A 26,461-nucleotide genomic window follows, 5' to 3' on the forward strand; every position below is an offset into this window, starting at 1 on the left:
ACAACGATGGCTGCAGGGCAGGTCTGGACAGAACGAGAGTCCCTCCAACATGGATACATTTATGGCCGAAAGGACCTGCCATTGGCGTTGGCTGACAATTGCAGCAGCCAAAGAGGAAATGTTAAGTGGAACTTTTACTTGAGAACAGAGAATGCACAGAAGATACTCGCTCTCTGTGGCCTGGCTCGTGTTACTTTATCTTAATGCGGAAGTTACCCAGCGCGGAAGTGCCGAAAAGAACATCAAGGCAGTAGTTGGAGTGTTAATTCTTGTTGTAATTTGAATGCTTTAGCGGCGAACATTCGCTGTAAACGTTTTATGTGGCAGTGTAGGAGAACTATGAATACCATTGGCCGACCATCTGCCCTAGACTGGGACCAAGTGCTCGAAGTGCTAGAAGTCTAGGGCAAGGGCGGGTGGCCAGGCGCTTGCTTGTCTTTCGCCGTCAGCTCTCACCGGTCTAAGGGTGTCTTTCGTTTTTGCCGAACAACGGAATTGTTCCGTTGTCTCCGGGATTAGCGGACAGGAAGTCAGCTGTTGTGGCATAAACTAAACAAAAAACATGCCCCATGACTTCTCCACCTTCACATCCCATTAACTATGGTAAATGGAGGGCTCCAGGAATTAATCTAAAGTTCACCCACAAACAAATTGTTTTTGGGAACCCACAGAAAAACAACAGAAAGCCGTAAGACTCGACGTAATCATCGTCATCATCTGGTTTTGGCCTTTAAGAATCTTTATTACAGGCAGATTTTCTAGTCTTAATTTAAAATTTAAGGTAAGTTTAGATAGTAAACCTCCACTCGACCCTTTCGAGGGATTCATGGGTTTTCTGAATTGCGCTTTCCTAATTAAAGTGCGGCATTCTCATTCCACTCAAGTCGCTGATAAGCACAAAATATGCCACCACCCCCGGGATTCAGGCTAAGACCATGACTATTATGAGCTTATGGCTTGGCTCTGGCTCCCATTGTTCCGGGATTATTAATCAAATGCGAAAAGTAATTTTTCAGAGCCGGGCATTAATTTGATTGGCTTGCCGCAGGCCCCTGTCTTGGGTTTGGCGGGAAACAATATAAATTTAATATGGTTTAAATATTTTATTTTGAGGATTTTAATATATCCTCTGGACACACACACTTTTTACTCATTCATGCTTGAACCCTTGCAACATTTGGTGTCTCATTAGACTCGTTTCAAATCGGTCAAATGGCTTGAATCTCGGATATGGGACGACCTTAAAGTTTTGACATTAATTAGAGTGAGCAAAGTTGTTAGTCATGGGGAAATGTTCGCCCTTTTTCCGCATTTAACCCTCGCACGTTTTCCCTTTTTGTGTGGGTTTTATGAGTGTCCCATTAACGCATCGCAAAGTTGCTGAGTTTTGCATAATTAGACAAGCCTTACGATAAACACAAACATGGAGAGGGTGTCTCCGTATGCCATGAGACCTGAAGGTCCGAGTCCGCACACCGAATCCAGACTGTAACTGATAGCCATGTTTACTCAGATGCCGCAGACACCATTCTCCTGTTCGCACACTCTACTGGCATTCCACAAACGGGTGGCTAAGTGGCAGGATCCTTGAATCAGTTACCAAGAGCAATGTGGCTGGATGTTGCTCTGCTTGTTTGGGGATTTTAGTTACATGGTGGGGGCTTGGGATCTTTGTGCTGTAATTGATATTATTTCAAGTGCCCTTTACCTTGGGAGGAGAATAAAGTTTTGTGTATTTGTTGGAAATGTTCTTAAGTTATTGAAAGAAATGTTTTTCTCCTCTGCCTTTCGATATTTGCCACGACACAAGGATAATATTTATCCAATTTGGCTTTGTCTGGACTTGGCCGCTTTTTCTGCTACAACTTTCTTTTTGTGTTGACTGATTTTGAAACTAATAATATTAATTTTATATGTAATCTGAATGACAGTATTTGAAATAAGATTACCATGGCATGCTCTTAGTAATTGCCATTAGAATGTATATTTTATGTAAATATCCTTTTTACGGGAATCATTAATGCTCTTATTATAGGTAACAAACGTGGCTGGAAGTTTAATTAAATTTTATGCTGCTATCCTGATTACGTGCACTCTCTATAAGCTGTCTAGCTTTCGGCAAATCTCTTTATGTGTGTCCTGGAAAAGTTGCCAAATTTGGTGCAGTTTTTTTTCTATTTTGTGGCACCTTTTTTTTCAAAGAACTTTTATATCTGCATAGTAAATTTAGGTTCATAATGAGCTGTGAGTTTTGGATAGCTTTTAATGCAACTAAGTCTTTTTTTATGGTGTAAACTCTTAGTCCAAACTACCATTCATGTGTCTGTTTTCCTGCCAATTCAATTTTGAATTTCGAGACTTTTGGTATGTCTTTCCCGGTAAAAGATAGCTATGAGCTGCAGAGGAAAGCTGCAGGCAACTCTTGTGTATTAATGAAACAAACCCTTGAATAAATACTTGAATATTCATGACGCCACTTTGACCACACCACGTTCCAGCGGTAAAATGTTGTGAAAAAGATTTATTTGAAAATAATTGAGTGAGAGGTAGACAGTGTGTGAAAGAGAAAGCAAAACAACTACAGAACCAGAGAGAGACATTAAATGGAGGGATAAAATATTTGTGCGCAAATAAACGGTAAACATAAAGTGAAACAATAAGCGGAGACAGTGTCATGGTCTGAACCATATAAGTGGGCATTATGATGTGACAATAACGAAACACTTCATGGCATATAATACATTGCAGAAGACTCACGCGAAAATCTCTTCAAATTGCTTGCCGAGTGTCAATTAAGTCCGACGGATGCCACAGCAGAGGCATCATAAAGCAGTTTCTGCCAGTGAAAAACACTCACAAAAAAATACATGTTTATTCCAAGGAAAAATTTCTAATATTTTGGGCAGTCTTTAACATTTGTTACAAGTTACCATTTGGTGTTGCCAGGCACATAGATTCACTATTGGATGTCGCCAGAAAGGTGTGCCTGTCGCTTGGGCTTCATCGTTGCCTACTCAATCTCACTTTATTGATGGACAGTCTGTGCGCTTCAATTATGATTTGATGGGTTTTTACTAGAGTGTGTGGCACGTTGCACATGGGGCAGATAATGAAGATTCAGCCTCAATGCATGTCATTTGGGTGCACTAAAAGCTTTTACACAGGCTCCAGGCTCGAGTGCTCGTTTCTATCACCTTGTCACATTTTATGCGGGCTCTTTGGTGTGTGAATGCAGTTGAGCTATGCTGAAGGCTGAATGGTGATAAGTTAAGGAAACTCTGTTGCAATCAAGCAGACGATACAAAAGTAATCAAGAGGTAACCAGCACGTACATTGGCAGCCTTGTGGGAGAGAGCAATAACCGAAGACGTGTCTGTTGCAGTAGTTTCCAGAATCTTATGGCAATCACGCTGCGTGGCAGTTGCTCTCTTCGGCTTGGCTTGCAATTTGAAAGTCATTAAGACAACACGGAAATGGTTCAATGGAAGAATTGGCCAGCCAGTTTTTAATTTGAGACTCCACAGACAAGAATGATATCAAAACAGCATTCCCCTTCCATTTCCCGAGGTGGCATTGATATTTGAGAGGACCTGACACTCGGCATGCGTCTCTGGAGGTTCAAATGGCAAATAAATTCGATGCCATCTCATTATTGCTGTCTGTCTGTGCCTCGGTTCTGTGCCCTGGCAAACCCACTGCTATCGGTATGGCAAACAAATGCACTTCGGGCTAAACAAGTGTTTATGTGAGCCCCTGTTAGGCTAGGGATGCCTGGAATTTGCTGTGGAAATGGCAAAAATCCAAAGCCAGTTGACAATGGCAGAATCTTGTGGAGTACGCCGAGGGCCTCTGGGTCACATAATGGATTTCCACTCAGCAGAAGGAAAATGTGTGTGTGCCGTATTCTCTCCGCCATCTGCTGTCTGCTTGTATGCGTTATCCATGTCAAGACTTTCCATTATTTCCAAATGGCATTTGGGCAATCAATTTGTGTAAGAGCCAATAAACACAATTTAGGCAAGACCATGTCGAAGATTGCTGCACAGTTTTTGCCTGGGGAAAAATTAGTTCTTTCGTGTTGAAATATTCGCTTGCTACTTTTCCATGGCCGCAATACCCCAGAGTCCAATCCCATGTATGATAGAGCCATGACAAGAGCAGGCATTATTGCACAGCGGTTAATTAAATGTTACTTACCTATTTTACATTTTGATAGTTCAATGAACTGAAACGATGCCCCCCTCTGCCACTTTAGTTATATAAATTATGAAGCAGCATTCGAAAACAGATGATTTGTTAGAATTTTCCCTGAAAATGCACAAAGAAAGAAGCCTCCAGGGCGTTGAAAATTACTGTTAATGATGTTTGATTTGGATGCCTTTTTGAAATTTAGATACAGTTGAATGCTATTGGTTTTTGATTGCGTACACAATATGTCGGACTAAGCGATACGGGATATGTGTCTACATATCTACCATCGCCGCACTCACTTTGATATCTCTAATTCTGCATTTCAAATTAACGTTTCAGTGGTTTTCAAATGGCATTTGCAAACACAATATAATGCAACTTTCAAATATTGTGTTTGCGTTTTGTCCGAGCTTCCAAAAAATTCGTAGAGAGAGTTGTGCTCCGCTACATTCACAGCTCTGTGCAATCGAGAGCGACAGATTCATGCATTTGTATGTCAGCAATTTACCGTAAATATGCATATGTACAAACATGCATACATATGTACATGTGTATGCGACAATAGTGGAGGGCAGGCGGGACGCAGCTGCGACAAGAGCGCGAGAGAGAGAGAGAGAGCAGATTAAAGAAAGGCGCGAGATAAAGAGACGAAAGAAGATTGCGAAAACACGTATGGGCGACAATTAGGTACAGTGGACAGTGCATAGAACGAACAAATAACGTAATTTACTCTAATGCTGCACCAGTGACTATTGTCTAGAGATGACTGTCAATTATTAGGCTGTGAAACCAAAACAAAGGTTATTCGTTATTCAGTATATGTATGTACATCGTCTACTCTCAAAGTCACTGCCAGTCTCTCAAAGTTGACGGTCCTGTCACTCTGCTAAGCGCCTTACATTTTTAAAGTCTTCTCTCTCTTTGGGCAGACAGCTTAAAATGGATGAGACGAGATGTCTGCAACACCATTGTCAACAGTGAATCAGATTTAATATGTCTAAATTACGTATTTGTATACGCGAAGTGTGCCAGTGGAAAAATGTTATATATTGTGTCAAATTAATTTCATGTACAAGCACAGGCACAATTGTGTGTTCCCGTGGACTCCGGCTTGCTCGATATGACGCATGGTGTACAAGTATTAAGTGTGCGAAAGGAGGCTCATGGCACCTGGAACATGTTAAGTGCCACTTATTAAAACGTCAATCACTCACTCCCGTTTTGTTTGCCCGCCTCGAGAGCTCACCGCAGCCTCCTGTACTACCCAAAGCGACACTCAAAGGTTGACAATGAGACAAGCGGCGTATGTTGAAACAGGTTTGTTACTCGTAATTACGCGTGAATAAACAGCGCTAATTGGCCGGCTTTCACGTGTGGCGACAGGCTATAGGCTACCTTTGTCTCTCAGCCAGTTATGTATGATGGCTGTAGGCGGATTTGTGGCGCTGGCACTTGACTGGAAGCATAACGCTACCTAAATTCATCGATTTGTAATTCACTTTTTAGCTGAAAAGAAACAGGAAGTAAGGTAAATTTTAATACTGAAGATTATTCGTAGAGGTATATAGTTCACAAATTGAAGACCTTGATTTAAGGAACAACGATAACACATCCTATGTTCCCTGAAAGTAAAGCAAACGACTGACGGCAGACGGGGAGTCACTTCCTAACTCCACCACTAATGAAACCAACAACGACAAAAATAAACACAACAAAAACGACAACAGCCACCCACATTTCCCGGCACACAAAAAGAGTGACCAGTGACCAACTAATTGAGAATTCGGACCAACATGCGAACGAGGTCACATGGCGACGCTGCCCCAGACACAGTGTTAGGGGAAAATTTGTGAAATTTCGGACAACATTATTCACCTCACCCTCAAAACAACCTGTGGGCGTAGTTGGTCTATGTGGACAGCTGTTTTAGTGCTCCAAATCGTTTAGTTTTAATTAACACATTTTCAAGTTTTCTTTGCGAGGCACACAAATATCCAGAATTCTATTTGGTGGGGAACTAGAAATGTGGGTTGATAGGGATATGGATAAGGATATATGGATACTTGAGCCAGATGGAATCCAATTTCCACTGTCTTGCAAATGTCTTGAACTGACTCCTTTCATATCTGTATTCTATTGCTCGAGCTTCAATCTCTAGCACCAAATAGAGTAAACTGTTCAAATATTTATGACCTCAGGAAATTCCAAATTCAGACACAAAATCATTTTCTATTCATTTCATTGCACATTCGGAACCCACTCTGAAAAGAGTTGCCCCAAGCCATCAGCGAACTAGTAGCGCCAAAATCTGTTATGCAGAAAGTTACTAAAATAAATGTTTATTTTTAGAATTTGTTTGTATGTACAAATATCTCTGCAATGGAACACCAAAGTGCACTTAGAGAGAGAGAGACTTGAGGCAATGCCAATTTCCTTACAGTCCCTTGGATAATGCCACGAGCATCCATAGCCCACAAGAACACGCGTGAATCAGGGATCCTTCAGCACTTTGCATATGTGGGGCCTTATATGAAAGATGGTTTTTCTGTGTGTTTGCTGTTCTTTTATCATAAAAATGCATTGTTTAAACCTTTTGGCGTGGACCTCAATCCACAAATTTTCACAAATTAAATGAAACCTTGCCTATTTAATTGTCAAGGGAAGATCGATTTCCACTTCACCTGATTGCAGCCATCGTTTTCGTTTGCCTTTGACGCAGTCTGATTTTCCGAGTAATTGCTGATTTAAAAACCAAATTGAAAGGCAAGAGACAGACACGATGTCAGTCTGTCATTATTCGTTTATGGATACTTTTGTCATGAAGTTCATGTGGGAAACGGCTGATATATTTTACTACCCCTATCAGTTGACACCTTGCCCAAGAAAAGCTTGCAGTAATTTCTAGGGCCAAACCACACACTGTGCACACTATAACGTTCACGGACGATGGAGTGTCCCTCAGCAGGTGTATAATATTTCACCCACAAGGGGGCATAAAGTAAGAATAAACTGACCACACTTACAGCCACATAAATATCTGGCCATCAACGCTGGCACTTGGCGCTGCGGGAGCACCTTACAGAGAGAGAAAATAAGCTTAAAAACATTGGGAAAAACACATTTATTTTTCAAGGTACACCAGAAGACCTGGTTTTTCTCTTTGATGTCCATGGAGTGAGCGCAGTTTGTGAAATTGCATTGGGAATTATCGCAGCAGCCAGCGAATAAATTTCGCTGTGAGCCTGTGAGGAAAGCGTGAAACTAGTTCAGCAAAATCGCTTAAACCCAATATAAAAGTCTTTGCGCACTATTAAAGTATTTGCCTAAATCCTTGGCACCGAAATGGAAAACAGTCTGAGATCCTTTAGCATCCTATTCTGGTTACTGGAAATATTTTCCACACTTCACATGACATACCCATGCCTGGTTGGGGCTCAACTATTAGCATATTTCTGCCATGCGGCTGTCCCTTTAAAATGCGGAAATGTATCCCAGATTGAGACCAAAATCCCGGTTACTTTCAAGCCATTGATTATGCGTGCTTGTGCCAGATTTTGTACTCCCCTCTGCGATACAAACTAGATGGATTTTCGTGAGTTGCAATTCCATTTGTGAGATGTTCGTGTGACGAATGCGCGTGACACAAGTGGGAGCATATTTATCCCGGTTATGTTCACCAATTTATTCATGTCAAAAACGTGAACTGAAACTACAAACTATTGTGCAACAGTCCAAACTCCCTTGAGATGGAGGGCGGACTTTGAGCAGACACTTCCCCTGCAGAGATTTTCATCTGTTTCTGGTTGGAGTTCTGGGGGGATACGCCGAAAAAAAAAACACACACACCCACCGAATCACGTTGAGGAACCCCATTCAAATTCAGAAACTTCTGCTGCCCGTCTGTTGATTTGCAATTAAAATATATCGCAATCGCAGGCATTGCATGTGATTAATCAATGGTTTTATTGGAATCATCGTCTAATTATTCACTAATCAAAGTCAGCGCTTTATTGGCAGCTGTGTCCTTCGCCCATCGTAACGCTTTCCTTTCGTTATTTTCTATGGTTTTTTTCCTCGATTTTCTCCCTGCTTGAATCACAAAGGATTCAATCAAATATGCTGCTAATCAGGCGAAAGAATTGTTGCGCAATCTGCAGTTAAACGTCGGATTTCGTATCCACCATTCAAAGCCCTCGAGATGTCGAAAGTCAAACGATTAACAATTAAATATGCAAATTGTCTCTCTCTCTTCTCTCCTGCTGTTGAACCATGTTCAATTTATTCTCCTTTTCGCGGCTCATTATCCAAATTCTAATGGAGGACAGCACTTTTCTCAATGCAATTTAATTAGCGCTGAATATTTGCCTTGAAGCAAAAAAAGGATTTGCAGCAGCTGCTTAAATTCCCACTGAAGATTTTTCCACTTTTCTTATAATTCTACTGAAGCAAGTGGCTGAAAGAGAGGAATTGAATTGATCACATTGTAATTAAATACCCTTTTAAATGCTTTCATTGAGTTTTCAGCTACACTTTTAGTTTTTGATTACTGCTGGCAATCCAAGGCCTAACCTAACAATTTGGGGTAACATGACAGCGGATTAACTTGAATTTAAAATGAGTTCAGCAAAGAGACCTCAAGCTGAGGTCTTCATTTTATTGATTCCATCTAAAGTAAATCTCATTATAATTAAGCAAAAGTTGTAATAAATGCGGAATCATACGCTCCACGCAGGTGGAGATTCTGCCAACCCTTATGGAAAGTGACACGAGAGGGGCTCACATTCAGGAGCAGCAGCCGTTGCCACCGCACGAGCTTTGCTGATTTTTGCGGCTTTAACTTGGAGCCGTAAAGTTATGTCCAACGTGGTGCGGGTATGATTAGCCAGGCTGTTCCTGTTCCTGCTAGAATTCCAGATTTGTTTATGGGGCCCGCTTAAGACAAATGTGGCGCTGAGTGTGGACTTATCCACATAAATAAATTCATAAATGTAGAGCCGCCAAGCCCGCAGAGAGACTTCCAAGAGCAGTTCGAATGAACAGAGAACTTTATGGTGGTGATGGGTAATTTATTTGCTGGTTTTTTCCCCATGATGGTGTCGATTGAATATTGCAGCACGTGTACGGCTGGTTTTTTATGTCATAGAGTGAAGATTTATAGATTTTCAGCAGAAAGAAGGTTTACCTTTAACACAATAGAAACTTTGCTTCATTTTTAAAATGGTTGAGTGCCGTGCCACTTGGATGTTTTTTTATTTGACTAGACAAAGCTTTCATCCATTTACATCAAAGAAAAGTAAATTGCCTGCAGTTCCTCTCACTTACTCCGAGTCCAATAAAGCAATTTGGTATTGTCAATTTGGTAAGGCCTTTTATCGAGTGTATATAAATGGATTATGCTTGAGCCTGCCTGCTGGTGGAATATTTTACTAGAGAAGTTTTACGCTTCGCTCAACCCCAAAGCGGATGTTGGCAAGGGAAAGTCCTGATAGGCAGCTATGAAGCCATCCAAGGAACTTATATTTATGGTGATTTTCTATTAATAAACCTTAAGCTGCTTGGCCACTGAAAGATACCTTCAGCTGAGAGGACAGAGATGCCAGAGATTCGCTTAAAATGCCATACACAATCCTCTGTACTGACCCAACCAAAGTTCAGAGCCCACTTAGCCGCTCCTTGAAGAGTTATGTGCCAGTACACTAAGTCGTAAAATCTGTGCGCACATAAAACTTCAGCAAACACAGCTGGAAGTTTATTTTTTTTGGCTGTAAAACTTTGAGCTGAAATAAAAGGGTCAACATTGTGAGATTCTGTTTGGAGACGAACCCCGTTTCATTCTGAACTACATCTTACTTGGCGCAGAACAAACACACTTGAGTGTAACATGATATGTTGACATGTGTGGGTGAGTGCCTAATTCAATAGCAATCCCATGTATTTAAAGTGCTTTGGTGCATAAAGCTGGCGCTGGGGCGTCACGACCATGATTCAACCTCGCTCTAAGTGTCAATCATGCTGGATTAAGCAATTGAAATTGGATTAGACAAGGACTAACGTTAGATACGATTTTTAAACAAAGTCGCCGACAAAACGTTTCCAAGGATTTTAGAGCTAAAAACTCACTGGAGGCAGGCAAATAAATAAATGCTGCACATTCTGTAAATTATTGCCTAGCCAGAAAGTACTTCACAGCTGCAACCACATAAATCGAAAAGCCTTCAGGGGCCTTCGTCCAAGATGTTCGACCGCAGAAATAAAAGTAAACAAAGTGAGTGGAAACTTGTGCACTTTGATCAACGTTTCTAACGTTTCGCATGTGAAAGCATTTAAAAAGTAGTTGAACAACAAATTTATCTTTCCAACACAAATAAAATAAAAGTAAAACAAGTTATGGAAGCTGCAATTGACATTGTGGCTAGCCCACGTATCGTTAGACATAAGAGAGCAAACATTTTCGCAGATATTGAGTTAATTTATAGGAGCCAGATCAGCGGCACTCATAGTCTGGCTGGATAAACCCTGTGGGAACATATTCCAACATCAAGGCTACAATTAACTTCAAGCACACAGAATATCATTAATATAAAATTCGGCCAGGCGTGGCACATAAGCCCCATGGCAACAGAGGGTCGAGCTTGTCTAATAAATGAATTAAATTTCTCCGCAAACTTTAAAAACAGCAGCAGCAGAAAACGGCAAAGCCAGCGACCGCTGCACATAATAAAATGGGGTAAGAATATAAAATTTAAGCTACTACTTAAAACTTTTGTCTTTGCCATGGAAAGTTTTCCCAATGACCTAAAAAGTGCTGGGCCAAGGGCCAATGAATATGTGGGTGTCTCCGCTTGAGTGTCAAATGCTGCTAACCCACATAAAAAGTTCGAGAAAATGAAAATTTCAAATTGATTTCGTTAATTTGTTGCTGGAACTTCTTCCCCGGGCCAAGACATATTTTCGCATTTAAATACGGATTTTTTCAAGCTCAAACCCCTGCCATGGTCACATTTTCTTAGTCATAAACATTTTTCACAGCCAAAAGAGGACAAACAAAGGCAGGGCGAGAACATTGCCAGACATTTGACAAAGCATCTGAGTAAACAAAGATATCATTTACCATGGGAGGACTGAGATATTATACGAAGTCATTTACCATTCTCGCCCTGTTTTTCTGGAACTCGCCCACATACCCATCAGCGAGATGGCACACTTCTAGCTGTCACACAGCATATGAGACTGAGTAATTAAAGAAATGCGGTGGCGGTGTGCTGTTAACATGACAGCCAATTAGTCGCCTCGACTAACTACAAATGAGGGTGCGAGTAGAACAAATTAAATCACTAAAATGTAGTTCGTACTCTTGGAAATGAAATGCGCCATGAGATTTTATATGTGGCTGAGTGTTTAAAATTATCTTTATACATATGTATGTACATATAATAGAGTTCCTTTTTGCAATATTTCCATTTCCAAATCCGTTATTAGTGAAATTCGGAATAATTTCCCACTACATCCAGGTACTCCCTTACATTTGCATAGAAACGAGTCGCTGTAGCACATGTTCGCTTGGAACATCGAGCATGCTTGATGGCAACACTCCCCATCAGGAAAATTCCCTCTTTCATAACATTCTTGGAGCTCTGGTCTCTGTTAACGGTTTGCATGCTGCAAGCATCTTTAACATGTCTACCGATGAGGGTCCGCACTTCAGTTTGTCGTGAAATCTGTAAGACTACGGTTTAGCGGCGGATAAATCAGTAAATTATTTAGTAATACACTTATGTAAATATTTAACAAGTATAAAAATATAACACAAAAGGAATATGTAATAGAACAAGGATTTAACAACACCAAAAAGTGAGAATTACATTTTCTGTATGTGACTAAATTTTAGTGAGAAATTATAAAACAAATCGGTTGCAATTTTTTGTTGAAAATGTTTCAAATGTACAAAAACAATACGTGACGTTTTTCCCGCTCTAGGCTAATTTCAATATACCAAAGCCATCTGCACCAATCCCAAATTTGTCAATTGTCTCAGCGATGCCAAAACACTTTTAGACTTTAAACTGATTTTCTGGAAGGATTTTTTTACGGCTACCATTTCTTTTTGTTACAGATTTTTATGTTATAAAAAAGGAGTAGAAAAGTATGCTGAACTGAGCTGCGGAAGCTTCGATCATACACAACGTTTATATGCACGATTTTAAAATTTGAGTCCTGCCCAATTGGGGAGACAAACATACTTTGCTCACTCGCTGCCACTCTTTCCTTCTATCCCTTCTTTACATTCCATTACTCATACTACACTTCTGCTCTCTTTTATGTGTGCAGTTTACCAAATGGCCACATACAAAAGGAGGCCTTCGATCGATGAAAGCGGCCCAGGATCTAGAGGAGTGTTCGAGCACTTTGGTCGGTAACTACAAAACCCGGCGAAGCGGGTAAGTAAAACACGCGAAAGTCAACCCAACTTGGTTTTTTTCCTCCCCTGCCTTTTGTATGTGCCATATGAGTGTTTGGATCTTTCCATTTTATTTTGTATTCTTTTCTATTCTGGGTATTTTATTGAATTTTTTCACATTTTTCATCAGCAGACGGTGCCGTAGGGCGCGCTTTTGAGGGCTATTTTGACCTTAAGTTTTTTAGTGGATGGAAAAAGCTTTCAGCCTCGGGCTGTCGCTGCAGGACTTGTGTAGCTTCTTGTTTGTTTCACTTTTCTCAGTTTTGTGTTTAAAGTTTTAGTAAGGAAGAGCACACAAAACCAAAAAATTATAATTCAAGTTTTGAAACCCATTAATCCACTCCCATTTATCTTTCTATAACCCTATTATTCCACAGATTTGTGTCTAGTAAATTGAAATTAATACCCGCAATAAATCCACAGGCAGACACTCTATGACCAAAATTGTTTCATCAATTTGGACCATCTTAACCACCAGCCACCACAAGGAACCGTTTTTCGTAGAACAATTAATTTTCGCACTGTTTCCTCAACCTTAACTATTCCTTTTTGGGGAGAATAAATTAAAAAATAGACATGTAGGACATTTTCCTCATGCAATTTATTTCGTAGATAAAACACATATTATAATATTTTATTCTAATGAAGGCCTTCCTGTCAAGTTTTTCTAAATAAGCCAGTCAAAATATTTGCATACTTGATTGTACGCTAGAAACTTAAATGGGGACCAAACAAAATATACAAGAATATTTTAAACATTGTATTAGTGGACGAAATCTGCACAACAGAACCAAATCAAGATATTACAATAAGTACAGGAACACATAGAATTCAAGGAATCACGAAAAAGTTTGGCTGGATTAAATTATGAATACAAAATAGAGAAGATTTGAAAAATCTATGAATGGACCTAGTTTGAGAGAAAATGTTTATCTTAAAATGCAAAAGGAATTTACATACACAACAAAGCAAAAGTTATATTCAAATCTAAAATTAATTGTTAGTGGTCTAAATGCAGGATCCGGCTTCTACGGATGCCAGGACCAACAAGTTCAAGGAATTACACACAAGCATCCACAACAGTCACACAAACATCCTTGGCATGGCGAATTTCAATGCAACTAATTTATATAATTTGTGTGGGTCTGCTCTATGCACCTGTATGTAATTTCAAGTTTGCTCATTAGGCTTTAGATATGGTAATTTGAGCGGCAGGACCATTGGTAGGAAGCCAAACCAAATCCATATGAACAATTTATTAGGGTTCATGCTCCAGTCTGGCCCAACAGCTGGCACAATTATCCGTAGTTTAATGGCAATGCAAAATTATTGTACCTAACTGTCAACTACACACGAAATACATATACATACATATGTACATATGTGTTTACAATCGTTCTTTCGTCTCTTTATCTCGCCTCTTTCTTTCTTGTCTCTGCTCTGCTGCCGCTCTCTCGCGCGCCATCACAGCATTGCTGCCCGCTGTCGCTGTCGCTGTCGCTCACACTAGGGCACGGGCAATTCGGCCCGCCTGCCCTCCTCTGTCGACGCATATACATACATACATTGCTCAATTGCTGACATACAAATCGCGGCCTGTGTATGAATCTCGCCTCTCTTTCAGCCTTCCTTATCGCTTTCTCGATCTGTCGCTCTCGTTTGCATGGGCAATGCTGCCCGTCTGCCCTTCCTGCACATCGTCGCCGTGAAAAAGCTCGCTAGCTTAACAATTCCCGTATGTTCAGTGTCTGAAATCGAGATGTTTTCTCACCCACTCCTGACAACTTCCACCGTACAGTATGCCAAAATATGATTTTGGTATGGAATAAGAAATCAAGACACAAGCTGATAGCAGTTTGTAAATGTAAATAATTTTGCAAACCTTTTTGGCAATTTTCCATTCACATATATTTTATTTGAGTAGCTCCCAGTCTTTTAACTGCTCGTTACACACCAAGACTACTGGTATTTTATGGTACCCTACCTTGTTTGCACACCGTAAAACTAAGTTCCAAAGCTGAAAAAAACCAAACCAAACTGAAACAAACCGAACAGAACCGAGCCGCCTCACAAATCGTCAGACCCCAGAGAAGGGGAGTCCTTTCGAACAAAAACACACACAAAAAAGTGCTAAAGACTCTGCCAAGCAGAACCATAGTTTTTGCTGTTCCATAGCCAGATGCAACATTTCTTTTACTTTACCTGGTGCTGAGTGGGTAGATATTCTTGTGGCAATGGCTGTGCTGTCGGCACTACTTGAAGAGAATTTTCAGGGCATATTCCCTGATTGGGAATGGCATTTTTTCCCCCAAGCACAGTATATAATCGCAAATTGTATAAGCTGACTAGGAGGCATAGAGATAGAATAGAGGATGGGGCATTTTGTGGCCAGCCCAGCGCCCATCTGTTGACCAAACCAGACTGCTTCCCATTCTACGCTCCACTCCATTGCACTGTAGTTCCTTCACCACTTTCACGCAGAGAAAAAACATATATTTTCTTTTTAACTTTATTAAATTTACCTGTATGCTAAAGGTAAATAAAAGCGCCGACCCTCTTGTCAGCACTTGACCGCCAGCCAACCCGTTCCCAAATGAGTTTCGGTTGAAGTTGTTCTACTTGAAGGGGTTTTGGGAGTTTACCACTGGTTTTTTTGTATACAAAATATATTTTTTTGTATTTTTGGATCTCTAGCTGTTATCATTGAACATTGAACATTGCTGGCATTTTGGACCTTTGGCCCTGGCCGCTGTCTTGATGCAGAGAATCTCACGTTGGAAAAGGTAAATTTTTGCACAAAGTAAAATCACTTTTAGTCTATTAACTAAAATAATTTCAGATTTGGTTACAATGGACAATTTTAATCTCGAAGAAGCTGTTCAAGCATAAAGCAGAAGCCCGAGCTTGAATTAGAGAAGGAAAAATATTAAAAGAAATGTGATAACGAATAAAGAGCTTTATTTTAAAATAAGAAAGAAGTATCTCGAAATGTTTTTGGTGTTTAATTCAGCAAAAGTCAGAGCTAGTTTCCCACAAGGGCTTAACATCTTCGAATTGCTAGACTCGTGTCTACCTACAGCTCTTACCAGATAATTTTGCTCATGTGAACAAATTGGTGCATGTAACTTTATAAATGGTTTCGCAAACTTGCCATGTTTTCCAATAAATCAAATCACAGTACCTGCTGCAAGTGCTCAAAACTTTACGGGCAACACTTTTTCTTTTTTGTTTTATTTAGTTTTGTGGAGTCCTGCAACCTTGTAAATGTATGAGCCACATTTGCAACGAAATGTTGAACGTGTGCCGTGGCTTCTCTTCTCTGTGGCACAATCACAGCTAAGGGTTCAACTTATTGAACACTTTGTTACACTCGGAAATGCTTGCGACCATGTGAAACTTTCCTATCTATCCTTTGTTGAAGTTCCTGTCCTTCCGCCGGCCCATCCGTAATGCACACAAACAACACATTTCCGCTTATGAATGTCTGTTTCACTTTTTTGTTTGGTTTGTTTGTGGCTTTCATGAAAGTCAGCGACATGAAATTGCTTCCTGGGAGCTGCCAATAACTGAATACCTAATTTTAGCGAGAATGTGAGCCTGATTTTAGTTTGTTCAACAGCAGCACGCCACGTCGGTCCATGCGCTTTGTTTCCAACTCTAGAAAATAGTTGACAGTTGAAACTTTCACAGAGCTGTCAATGCAGCTGTCTGGTTAGAGGATTGTCCACAACAGGACATGATCCATGTGGCCTCTATTTCTGTTTCACCAAATTATTCCGAGTTTATTTTTAAGCGTTTTGGCTCAGAGACCCCCAAAAGTACGAGAACTTCACCCCGTCCTGAGTAAATATGAAAGTTCTGAATCGCAGCTGTGAAATATTTCGCCCCTCCTCAAATGTTTACTCTGTGAATAATGGTTGGGGAAAAAATTCTATTTTGGTTAGACCTGCGGTCTCCCTCCTGTTGGCACATAAATATTTATGAAGCAGCTTGGACGGGAATCAAATGCGGAAACAATTCTATTTGCATAATGGATTTTTAATTGAATTGGGGTTGCTGGCATGCAACATTTGTCGTACCAAAATAATAAAAGATTCATGTTGATTGACCAAAAAATGATATCATTATTACTTGCATGACAATTTAAAGTCCAGAAAATCAGCATTAAATAGATGATAACGATTCAAAGGATTATGTTGAAGCACCTGCTAGAATATTGGGAATCATTTCTGCTCATTATATCATAACACATTCATTATGAATGAAAACTGGAGACTGGATGCTCTTTGGCATTCACTTTTATTTTCCAACTTGTTCTCATACCTCGAGTGAGCTTCCATCCTTTTCAGATTGGAGTTAGTGCACTTTCGGTCAAAGGAAAATGTTATCCTGGAAATGGCATTTAAATGGGAAATTTCTCTCAACATAACTAAAAGCATAATCACACTTCCTGCCACAACTTTTGTGTGCCACTTCACAGTCTCCCATTGATAAATGTTTACTATCAAAAAACTACACTAAACTACTCCTTTTTTCGGACATTTTCCAGGCAATTAAGGATTAACTTGCTTTTTCAATTATTTGGCAACTTTTCCAACATTCTCACATAAATTGTGCTTGTGTGTAACTCTTTTAATAGAAATCAACAGCAGTTTTTGCACAGTTTAGTTGGTGTTTCTGAGAGAAATTGATGTCTAAAAAGTCTCATCTGCACTTTATGTACAAATGTAGTAAAGCGACAAATTACAAATCTAAAAACTATAAAAAGCTTATGCCAGAGTATAACGAATTAGCTCCAAATTAGCTCGGAAACAATTGAAAATCGACAAAGAGCAACATGAAAATTGATGCACCACTTAGGATTTTCCCTACAAATACTCCTAAATTTCCAGCATGCAATGCGGCTACTGGGCACAACAAAGGATTCAATAATAACTCAACAGCTTTTGTATCTGATGACCATTGGAAAACGGGAACAAAAAATACATGGAGTAAAATGAAACGAAGGCATCGACAACTGCAAAACAAATGCACAACTAATCAATGAGGGCCATCAATGGACGCCAATAAGAACTGGAGAGAGTGCAATGAGAGTGGACAGAAGAAACCATTAGGAAAACAATTAAACTAATTGCCGGCAATTTATACGCAGCAAAGTCACAGAAACTGTGTGCAGAAAATAAACTAAAATCGAGAAAAGGGGAAAACCTCATACAAAAAGTTTTAATGGAAGAAAATTTGGAGCTGCTGGAAAGTCTTGCAGAACATTCAATGGTAAGCAGTCGGAGAAAAAGCTCTGCTGGAGCAGGCATCCATTAACTTGGCCACTAATAGAAAGAGTAGCCGACAGTAGCGCCACCGCCAATGCCGCACCAGAACTGAAGATCCTTCGAGTACTTCAGTCCGCTGTTGGTCTAAGGCTACACTTTCGGGCCTGCCAAACGTGTGCTAATCAAAAGCCTCTCAATGTTACTGTAATAAGCCAATCATAAAGTCACATTCACACCGAATTGTGATTGATTTTCCGCTTTGAATGGAAGAAAAAGGTGATGGCAGCTTATGTATTCACCGAGAAATCCAATTACTTCAAATAGGCTTAAGTCTGTTATGTACTCCCCTTGTCTCCTCTGTGGACGTGGTTGGAAATCATCCAGCGGGTGACCAAAGTGGCTGCTGATAAGCTCTTCCCAGGCATTCCTGGTGTCCAAGGATTGTGCCAGAGTTGTGAATCCCTGAAGAAAATATCAAATTTCAATTAATCGGCAAGCGCTTGATTCCTGGAAAGCCACTCAAAGTCCGACGTGCAATTAATGCAGATCAGCTGGGAGAAGGATGCCACCTCCACACGTCCGTGTCAATGGTAAATCTCTGAGCACGTTCTATCTGGACAGGATAGACTCCACAACCGACCGCACAGCAGCGTACCAGAGAGCCCATCCGCAAGCAAAAGTGAACACTTCCCTGGCATGCCATTCATTAGCAAGCAAACTCGAAAATTTATCAGCTGGTGGTCTCCGGTTCCACCCAGGGTTCTGTTCCTAGTTCAGCTTCTGCTTTGGGTCCTCGTTTTTTCTTTTATTCTGAGGCAGGACCGCAACTGGCAGAGCTCGCACGACAAAGTTTGTCGCACAAATTATACAAAGTTAGGAGTCGAGAGAGCAGCTGCCTGAGTAGAACGGGTTGGTAATGGCATCGTATGCTCTGGGCACAATATATTCATCGCCATGACCTCAAAAATATGCTCGGTACTCGGGTTTCGATAGTTAATTGAGTTCCAGAAGCTCGAATAAATTGACCTATTTGGCAGGGAATAATTTCGGATAGTTCAGTGATCCAGCTGCTTAGGAAGGAATATGGAAATACAAAGCCAAGCCGTCATTTTTGGAATTTTCTGGCAGAGATTTCTCTTTCCCTTTATATTGTCGGGTTTGTCCGAATTCTTACAAACTTGAAAGGAAATTACAGTTGCTGTCGAGCTGAAACCGCTGCAGGTCAATAAGTGTTTGACTTGCAATTAGAAGAACACTTTGAATTAATTAAATATATCTTAGAGCTAAGTAAATAACTGCACAGGAGTGTGTTTGAAATTTAAATTTCGATTGCGATAACCCAAGTGGAGTGTAGCTCAAGTATATGGCTTAGAGTTGGCTTCCTAGACTTATTATTGATTTAGATGGGAAGAGGAGCAGAAAAGGTTAACGCAGACAATTGACAAATCGTCGTTTCCCTTTCCTGATGCGACTGTCACGTGGCCATGAATTTGAAGTGCTCCACAAACGCACATTGGGGAGTAAGTACAGGGAGTGAGTGCGTGTTTGAGTGGGGACTTTCAAATAGAAAAATAAAGGTAAACAGAAAGGTATTGAGCCATGAAGCTGATGAGTTGGCCAGCATTGTTATTCAGCTAGCACACCCAACGATAATAAACGAGCCATTAGGGGTTAACAAATCCAGTGATGTATTTCCTCCGATGAACGCGTGAGTCGCATAAGTAATAAGATAACAGAAAAGCAATCCGTTGACCTTGTTAGCTTTAAGAAATTGATATCCGAGCATCATTTAAATGAACTCCAACTCCCTTGGAGTAAGTTAAAAAATGAATGGGGTAAATAAAATTCGCTTCACTTGACCCTCAAAGTGAGTAATGGAACTCATAAAGAGCGAAGGTGAAATTTTAGATTGTTAACGTTCAAAAATCAGTGGATATGAATCGCAGTCAATGTCAGTTTTCACGAAACCCTCATCAACCGACCAGACGACCAGGACAGATGTCAACTGGAAGTAAAATAGGAAAAGCCATAAGAACTCTAAAGTTGTAAGGACAATGATGGAAGTGTCGGCAAACTTGATGTGGCTGTTTGACGCTGGCCATCTTCCAGGCGCCTCGGTGTGACGGAAATGTCATTTCCATGGCGGGCACAACAAAGACGGAGAAAGCCAAGTGCTTCAAGCGGAAACGGAAATTCAAAATGGACAAACAACTGAAGAATGCTAATCAAGATGGGAAGCGGGCAAAGTGTGTAACGATGTAGTATTTTTTTCAGTTATAAAACCAGAACAGAAAAAGGCCTTTTGGCTGCATATGATTTGAATTTCTATATTGTGGCTATACATTTCACCTGCCAACAACTCTTTGGGCTGCATCAAAAAGAAAATAGAAGCAAAATCATTAAATCTAACTCTGCCAGCGAAGAGGAACGAGCATCACGTAGATTGAAAGCATTTTTCTTGTCCTGAATACAGAAAATGAAACCAAAACGCTGCTTTGTAAACGAATCACGTAAGCCAGGCCACGTGGTTGGCCAAGGACATTGGAGCGACAGAATAAACATTTTTAAAGAAAAAATTCAACCGTTGGTCATTTCTGGAGCATTGCAAAGGTATTGAAAATAGAAAATGTATTTCTTACATAGTTTTGGCTATTAAGGCAAATTATACCATTTAAGTTTTTAAACTTTTCAATAATTTCACTGAATGCAGATCGAAGAAATTTGTTTTCCATCTGTCGCAGCCGTGGCATATGTATAATTTTTCTTCCATGCATGTAAGCTCCACTTTGGGCAATTCTGATGTTGCAACTGCTCTAGCGATTTATTTGTTCAACATTTACATGTGGCATTCACACTTATCAACTTGATATTGGGCAGCGTCTGTTTGTGGTTGTTTGCCACATGTCGGGGCGTAAAATTGCGCATGAATCATTGAATATTTCTGGGCTTCTTGTGCTCTCGTTTGCTGGCTCGTGCTTAATTAGTTGTGCACACACACAGCGTACTCTTGCTGTTGAAAAAATAACATTTTGGGTCGTACCACAGGCTGTAGACTCTACGGTATTGGTAACCAAAAATTGCAATTGCGGTGCCCTACATCAAAGCCAGAATTGGCTGGAAATTCAAGTGATGCCTGTCTACATTTGTAAGGAAAATTCCACAGGCACAACTTCAAATTGCATGGGGAGCGGTAAGGTAAAGGTAAAGATAAAGTTTTTCCCTTCAACTGTCTGCTTTCGAAAGGGAATTTTGGTGAAACGGAACGGGAACTGCCTTTGTATGCAGTCAAAAGGCAGCAATAAACTTACTTACATCACACAGGGACCATGGAAATCGAATCGAATGGCAGAAAAAGATAAAAATTCATCATACATGTAAGTATGAATAAAGTCTTGATTGAAGGATGTGTGCTTGCCGCACAATTTGCATTCACCGAAAAGCTTTTGGCTGCTGCCTGGTGTCCCTTTTGGCTGGGTAATTCCCCAGATGATGGCTAATACCTGCGATTTGGGATCGTTAAATGGCAGTCTTGAGAAACTTAATCTTAAAACTTAGCTTTGAGTACCATCTTCATCAATCTTTCAAACTTCACGAGTCTGCCCCAAGAGTGCTAGCATCAGAGGATATTCATTTAAGTACATATTTATATGGAGCATATCATTTATCACAATATGTCAAGCTGTCAGGGAATATGAGGAAGCGTGGCGGGGCACAGCTGTTTCCACAATTTCTAGGAAGAGCTTGAATAAAATATTTAAATGGATAAGCTACATTTATGTACATATGTGCCTGGCAAATGGCATTTGAAACCCACTGAATCGTGAATTTGACACGTCTAATTAGAGATATCAAAATGTTGAAAATGCAGTTTACATTGTAAAAAATGTACACAAAATGTGCATAACTGTAAACATAAATAACAGTACAATGCCACGCCTCGGGCGGATACTTCACTTTGAGTTTTCAATTAAAATTGCATCAAATCCACTCTTCCGGAATGGACTTCATTATTAACAAAGAGCTGTCAATCATTTCAGTTCATTGAATTATCAAAAAATATCAATTAGAAATATTTAATTAGCCGCAGAACAAACCCATTGAAAATTATAAAACTACAGGCAACATTTTTGATGGTTTAAGCAATGGAAGTTTACTAGCTGGGACTGGCTTCTGTGGGAGCTTGAATATTTATAGAGTTTGTCCAAAGAGACATAAACAAAATAAGAGAGAATGCTGTCTCGAAGTGGCATTTGGAGACTCTTGGAAAGTCTTGAATTGGATAAGGCATAGGCAAGAGCAACACAGCAGCAGCAGGTAAAGGCCCAGGAATAGAGAGCGAGAGCGGTGAGATGACGCGAGTGAGAGAGAACGCTTGGCCAAAGAACGGGACCTCGGACCAAAGAGAGCCGCGCTCAGCATGAAAAAGAGAGAGAGAGAGAGAGAGAGAGAGCACCGATATATGTTCATGTGCTCGCCCTCCCACTGTATTCGTTGTTTGAGTGTTTTCCCTCCCCCCTCGCAGATCATCAGTAGATTCCCCTGCCCTTTGTCCGTTTGCTGTGCGCGGACTCCACCGGTATTCACCGGACTGTCAGGCTTGGTCTTGGTCTTGCTTAAATTGTGTTTATTGGTTCTCGCACAAATTGATTGCCCAAATGGCATTTGGAACTAATGGAAAGTCTTGAATTTGATAATGCATAGGAGCAGAAAGCACACGGCAGAAACCGCACGGCACACACAAATTTTCCTATAGCAGCATGAAAATCCATTATGAGACTGTGCGGAGCCCGACCTACTCCAACAGAGTCTGAATTTTTGCCATTTCCACAGCAAATGTCACTCGGAGATGGAGGAGGAGTGAGACCAAGAGTAGTGCTAGCTCGTGGACAAACAAACACACAGTCTAACAGGGGCTTACATAAACACTGGCTTAGCCTGAAGTGCATTTGTTTGCCCTTCCGATGCCAGTGGATACGCCAGGGCACAACACAGGGGCCCAGACAGACACAAAGTTACTGCCATGGCCCCGTATTTATGTCTTCTTTTTGAAAAACTCGGGGGAGACTCGAGTTTCCAAACTTTCGATCTCGGCCAGCAGCGTAGCAACAGTCGAAAATGTTCATTAAAACCCAATTGAACTTTGCCAGAAACGCATGACGAGTGGAAGTTGCATTCGAATTTCAATTACGTCAATGCTACCAAATCGTATTAAGGTCTGTCCCAATCCGCCATCGCATTCGCAAAACTTGCTGTGGATTGAATGATGACTCTGTGGCTATTTTGATGGCATTTTTGTGTGTTGGCTGGCCAATTCCGCTTCGAAACTTTTACGGGTTGCTTTAATGACTGTGAAATGGAGGGAAACTACTACGTGGCCAGGATGCCAAGGTGGTTCTGGAAACTACTGCAACATGCACGTCTTCGGTTATTGCTTTCTCCTACAATGATCTCAATTTACGTGATGGTTATCTGTTCAATACTATTGTATCGTCTGCTTGATTGCTACAGAGTTCTCCTAAGTTATCAGCATTCAGGCTTCATCAGTGCTAAACTGCCTTCGCCTTCACACACCAAAGAGCCGACACCAGTTGCGGCAAGGAGGAACATACGAGCACTCATGCCCAGAGGTGTAAAAGCTTTTAGTGCATCAAAATGACATGCATTGAGGCTGAATCTTCATTAAGGTCCCATCTGCCACATGTGTCAGTAGAGTAAACACCCATCAAATCATAATTGAAGCGCACAGACTGTCCGTCAATAAAGTGAGATTGAGTAGACAACGATGAAACCCTACCGACAGGCACCGTCAGTGAATCTCTGCACTTCACTTGTGACTTGTAAGTAGTCATTCTAAGGATTGCTTTATTAAAACTCAGCTGTAATTTGCATCAAAAGCGTCTGTCAAAGAACCAACAACCGCCTAAGACTGTAGCTCCATAACAAATTTCCACACAATCTAAGACTTAGTTGCACGAAAAGTGATCCAAAACCGACCTCTCATTATGAACCGAAAATTGCTGTCCGAAAAGCTACCTAAAATAGAAGAGAGAGACTGGCAAATGAAACGAAACCAGCACCAGCTGCCACAAACATATGAACATATATGTAATAATTCTAATATAAACATGGGGAGGAGTGGATTACAACCTAAATTTTAATTAAAATCCCAGCCACAATTTTGCTCCACGAAAAGTGGGTAAAAATGTTCGCAATAAAAAGGTTTTCATTTACATAAAATATACATTCTAATAGAACGGTGATGATAATCAAATTATTATTACAACATATTTGGGATTAAACAAGGGCAGCACAAAGAGAAGCTTCTAGCAGAAAAAGAGGCCAAGGCCAGAGGAAGTCAAATTGGCAGACGCCATCAGACGGCTAGCCATACAGCAGAAACATTGCCATTACAGACAAGACACTCCAGGGTCTAATGCGATTAGTGTGTTAAAATTGAACTCAATGTAAATACTCCCAAAAACGCAAATTAAACCAAATAAATTTGGCAAACAAATTGAAAACAAATTATTGCCACAATAATTTTGGTTTTAATGGTAGGAAATTAATGGGATTCTAAGCGGGAAAGCAAAAAATAAATAAACGCATTTACCAAATAAATGCGCTAATTTGTGGCAACGAACAATAAATATTTAAAAAAATGTTGTATCGAAACGCAGTGGAGTAAAGCAGTACCCAAAGCACTTTAAGGCAATATCCTAAATATGTAAATGAAGGAAAATACCAAAGCTTCATACAATAAAATACACAAACCATTACTCTCCCCAAAATACTAATTACAGGACAGATGGCACAAAGGTTCCAAGACCCCACCAAGTAACTTAAAACCCCAAATAGGCAGAGCAATCTCCAGCCACATTGTTGTCGGCACCTGATTCCACTCGTTTGTGGAATGCCAGTAGAGTGTCCGAACAGGACAATGGTGTCTGCGGCATCTGAGTAAACATGGCTATCAGTTACAGTCTGGATTCGGTGTGGGGACATTCCCAACTTCTGTGCGGTGCTTTCGTCATAGTGTTATATGTAATTTGTATGACCTTCAGGTCTCATGGCATACGGAGACACCCTCTCCATGTTTGTGTTTATCGTAAGGCTTTTCTAATTATGCAAAACTCAGCAACTTGCGATGCGTTAATGGGACACTCATAAAACCCACACAAAAAGGGAAAACGTGCGAGGGTTAAATGCGGAAAAAGGGCTAACATTTCCCCATGACTAACAACTTTGCTCACCCTAATTAATGTCTAAACCTTAAGGCCCTCCCATAACCGAGATTCAAGCCCTTTGCCCGAATTTCTACGTATTAAATCCAACCAAATCCAACTTTAAATTTTAAATAAAGATTAGAAAATCTGCCAGTAACAATGAATCTTAAAGGACAAAGCCAGATGATGATTATTATGTTGAGGACAGACAACCTCCTCTCCTCCTGGCTGTTGTTATTCGTCTTTACTTTTTTTTGGCTCCTTGTCCAGTGGTTTCAAAAGGATACTTTACGTTACTTGCTTCAAGAAATAAAAACAATTCAGCTTAATTCATGGAGCTCTCCATCTGCCAAACTGAATCGGATGTGATGTTGGAGGGGACATGGAGCATGTTTTTGTTTAGTTTATGCCACAGCGCACAGGACAACACTTGACTTCCTGTCCGCTAATGCCAGAGACAACCGAACAGTTCCTTTGTTCGGCAGTAACGAATGACAACGTTGACAGCTGACGGCACAAACGCAGGAAAACGCCTTCACCCCGCCTCTGCCTTTGGCTCCTGACAAGCTGATAAACTTTGGGGATATTTTTCCCCTACTTGACTTGTTCCCGGTCTGGGGCAGGTCGTCCGGTAATGGTATTCATGGTACTCGTACTCTGCCTCATAAAACGTTTAAAGTGGAATGTTCCCTGAATATAAATAAAACCAAGAATTAATACTCCAAAAACTTGTCGGGATGCTAAGAACTTATTTCAAGGCAGGAAAATTCTATGTGGCACTTCCGTGCTGGGAAACTTCCGCATTAAGATAACAGAACAGGAAGCCAGTCCAAAGAAAGAGAGAGAGAGAGAGAGTACATCCTTAGTTCTCAAGTACAAGTTTCACTTAACATTTCCTGCTGCAAGTGCCAGCCAGCCAGCCATAAATGTTTTCATTTACTACTTGAACTAACGTCATAATCAAAGTGCCTGAACCTTGAACCAGTTGCACAATAAAAGTAAATGTGACAAGGAACAAAAAGGGATAAAAACAAAACGCAATGTCCTAGCTGGCCGAGAGCAATTGTTTAACTGTGTTGCAGCTTGTGTGCTAATAAAAAGGAAGTAAATATTTGTACGACTTTTGACCCTTTTCCCGCACCAAAGAGCACGAATCCATCCAACCATTCAGACTTCCAAATTATTAATGTGCTTAAAAAAACGAGTGGCCTAATGGAAACAATAATGACCTTTTTATTTCAGCATAAATCGCTTTAAACTTAGATTGCCGCTGCAGAAGAACTGCAAAAAATGTAATACATGTGGGCTGGGTTTTGCCA

The 26,461-nt window shown here is 40.5% G+C and overlaps 1 long non-coding RNA gene across 2 annotated transcripts; it reads left to right on the forward strand.

Annotated features, from left to right (window-relative positions):
• The first annotated feature begins 5,078 nt into the window (after positions 1-5,078).
• Positions 5,079-15,599, forward strand: LOC117584116. 2 transcript variants are annotated; one of them, XR_004573828.1, is made up of 4 exons: positions 5,079-5,508; positions 12,520-12,629; positions 15,344-15,432; positions 15,489-15,599. It is a non-coding gene; the product is annotated as an uncharacterized LOC117584116 (long non-coding RNA). The 2 variants fall into 2 exon arrangements; XR_004573827.1 differs by lacking the exon at positions 5,079-5,508 and adding an exon at positions 11,714-12,042.
• The last annotated feature ends 10,862 nt before the right edge of the window (positions 15,600-26,461 follow it).

Source organism: Drosophila guanche, unplaced genomic scaffold, assembly GCF_900245975.1.
Source record: "Drosophila guanche unplaced genomic scaffold, DGUA_6, whole genome shotgun sequence".
NCBI classification, from domain to species: Eukaryota; Metazoa; Arthropoda; class Insecta; order Diptera; family Drosophilidae; genus Drosophila; species Drosophila guanche.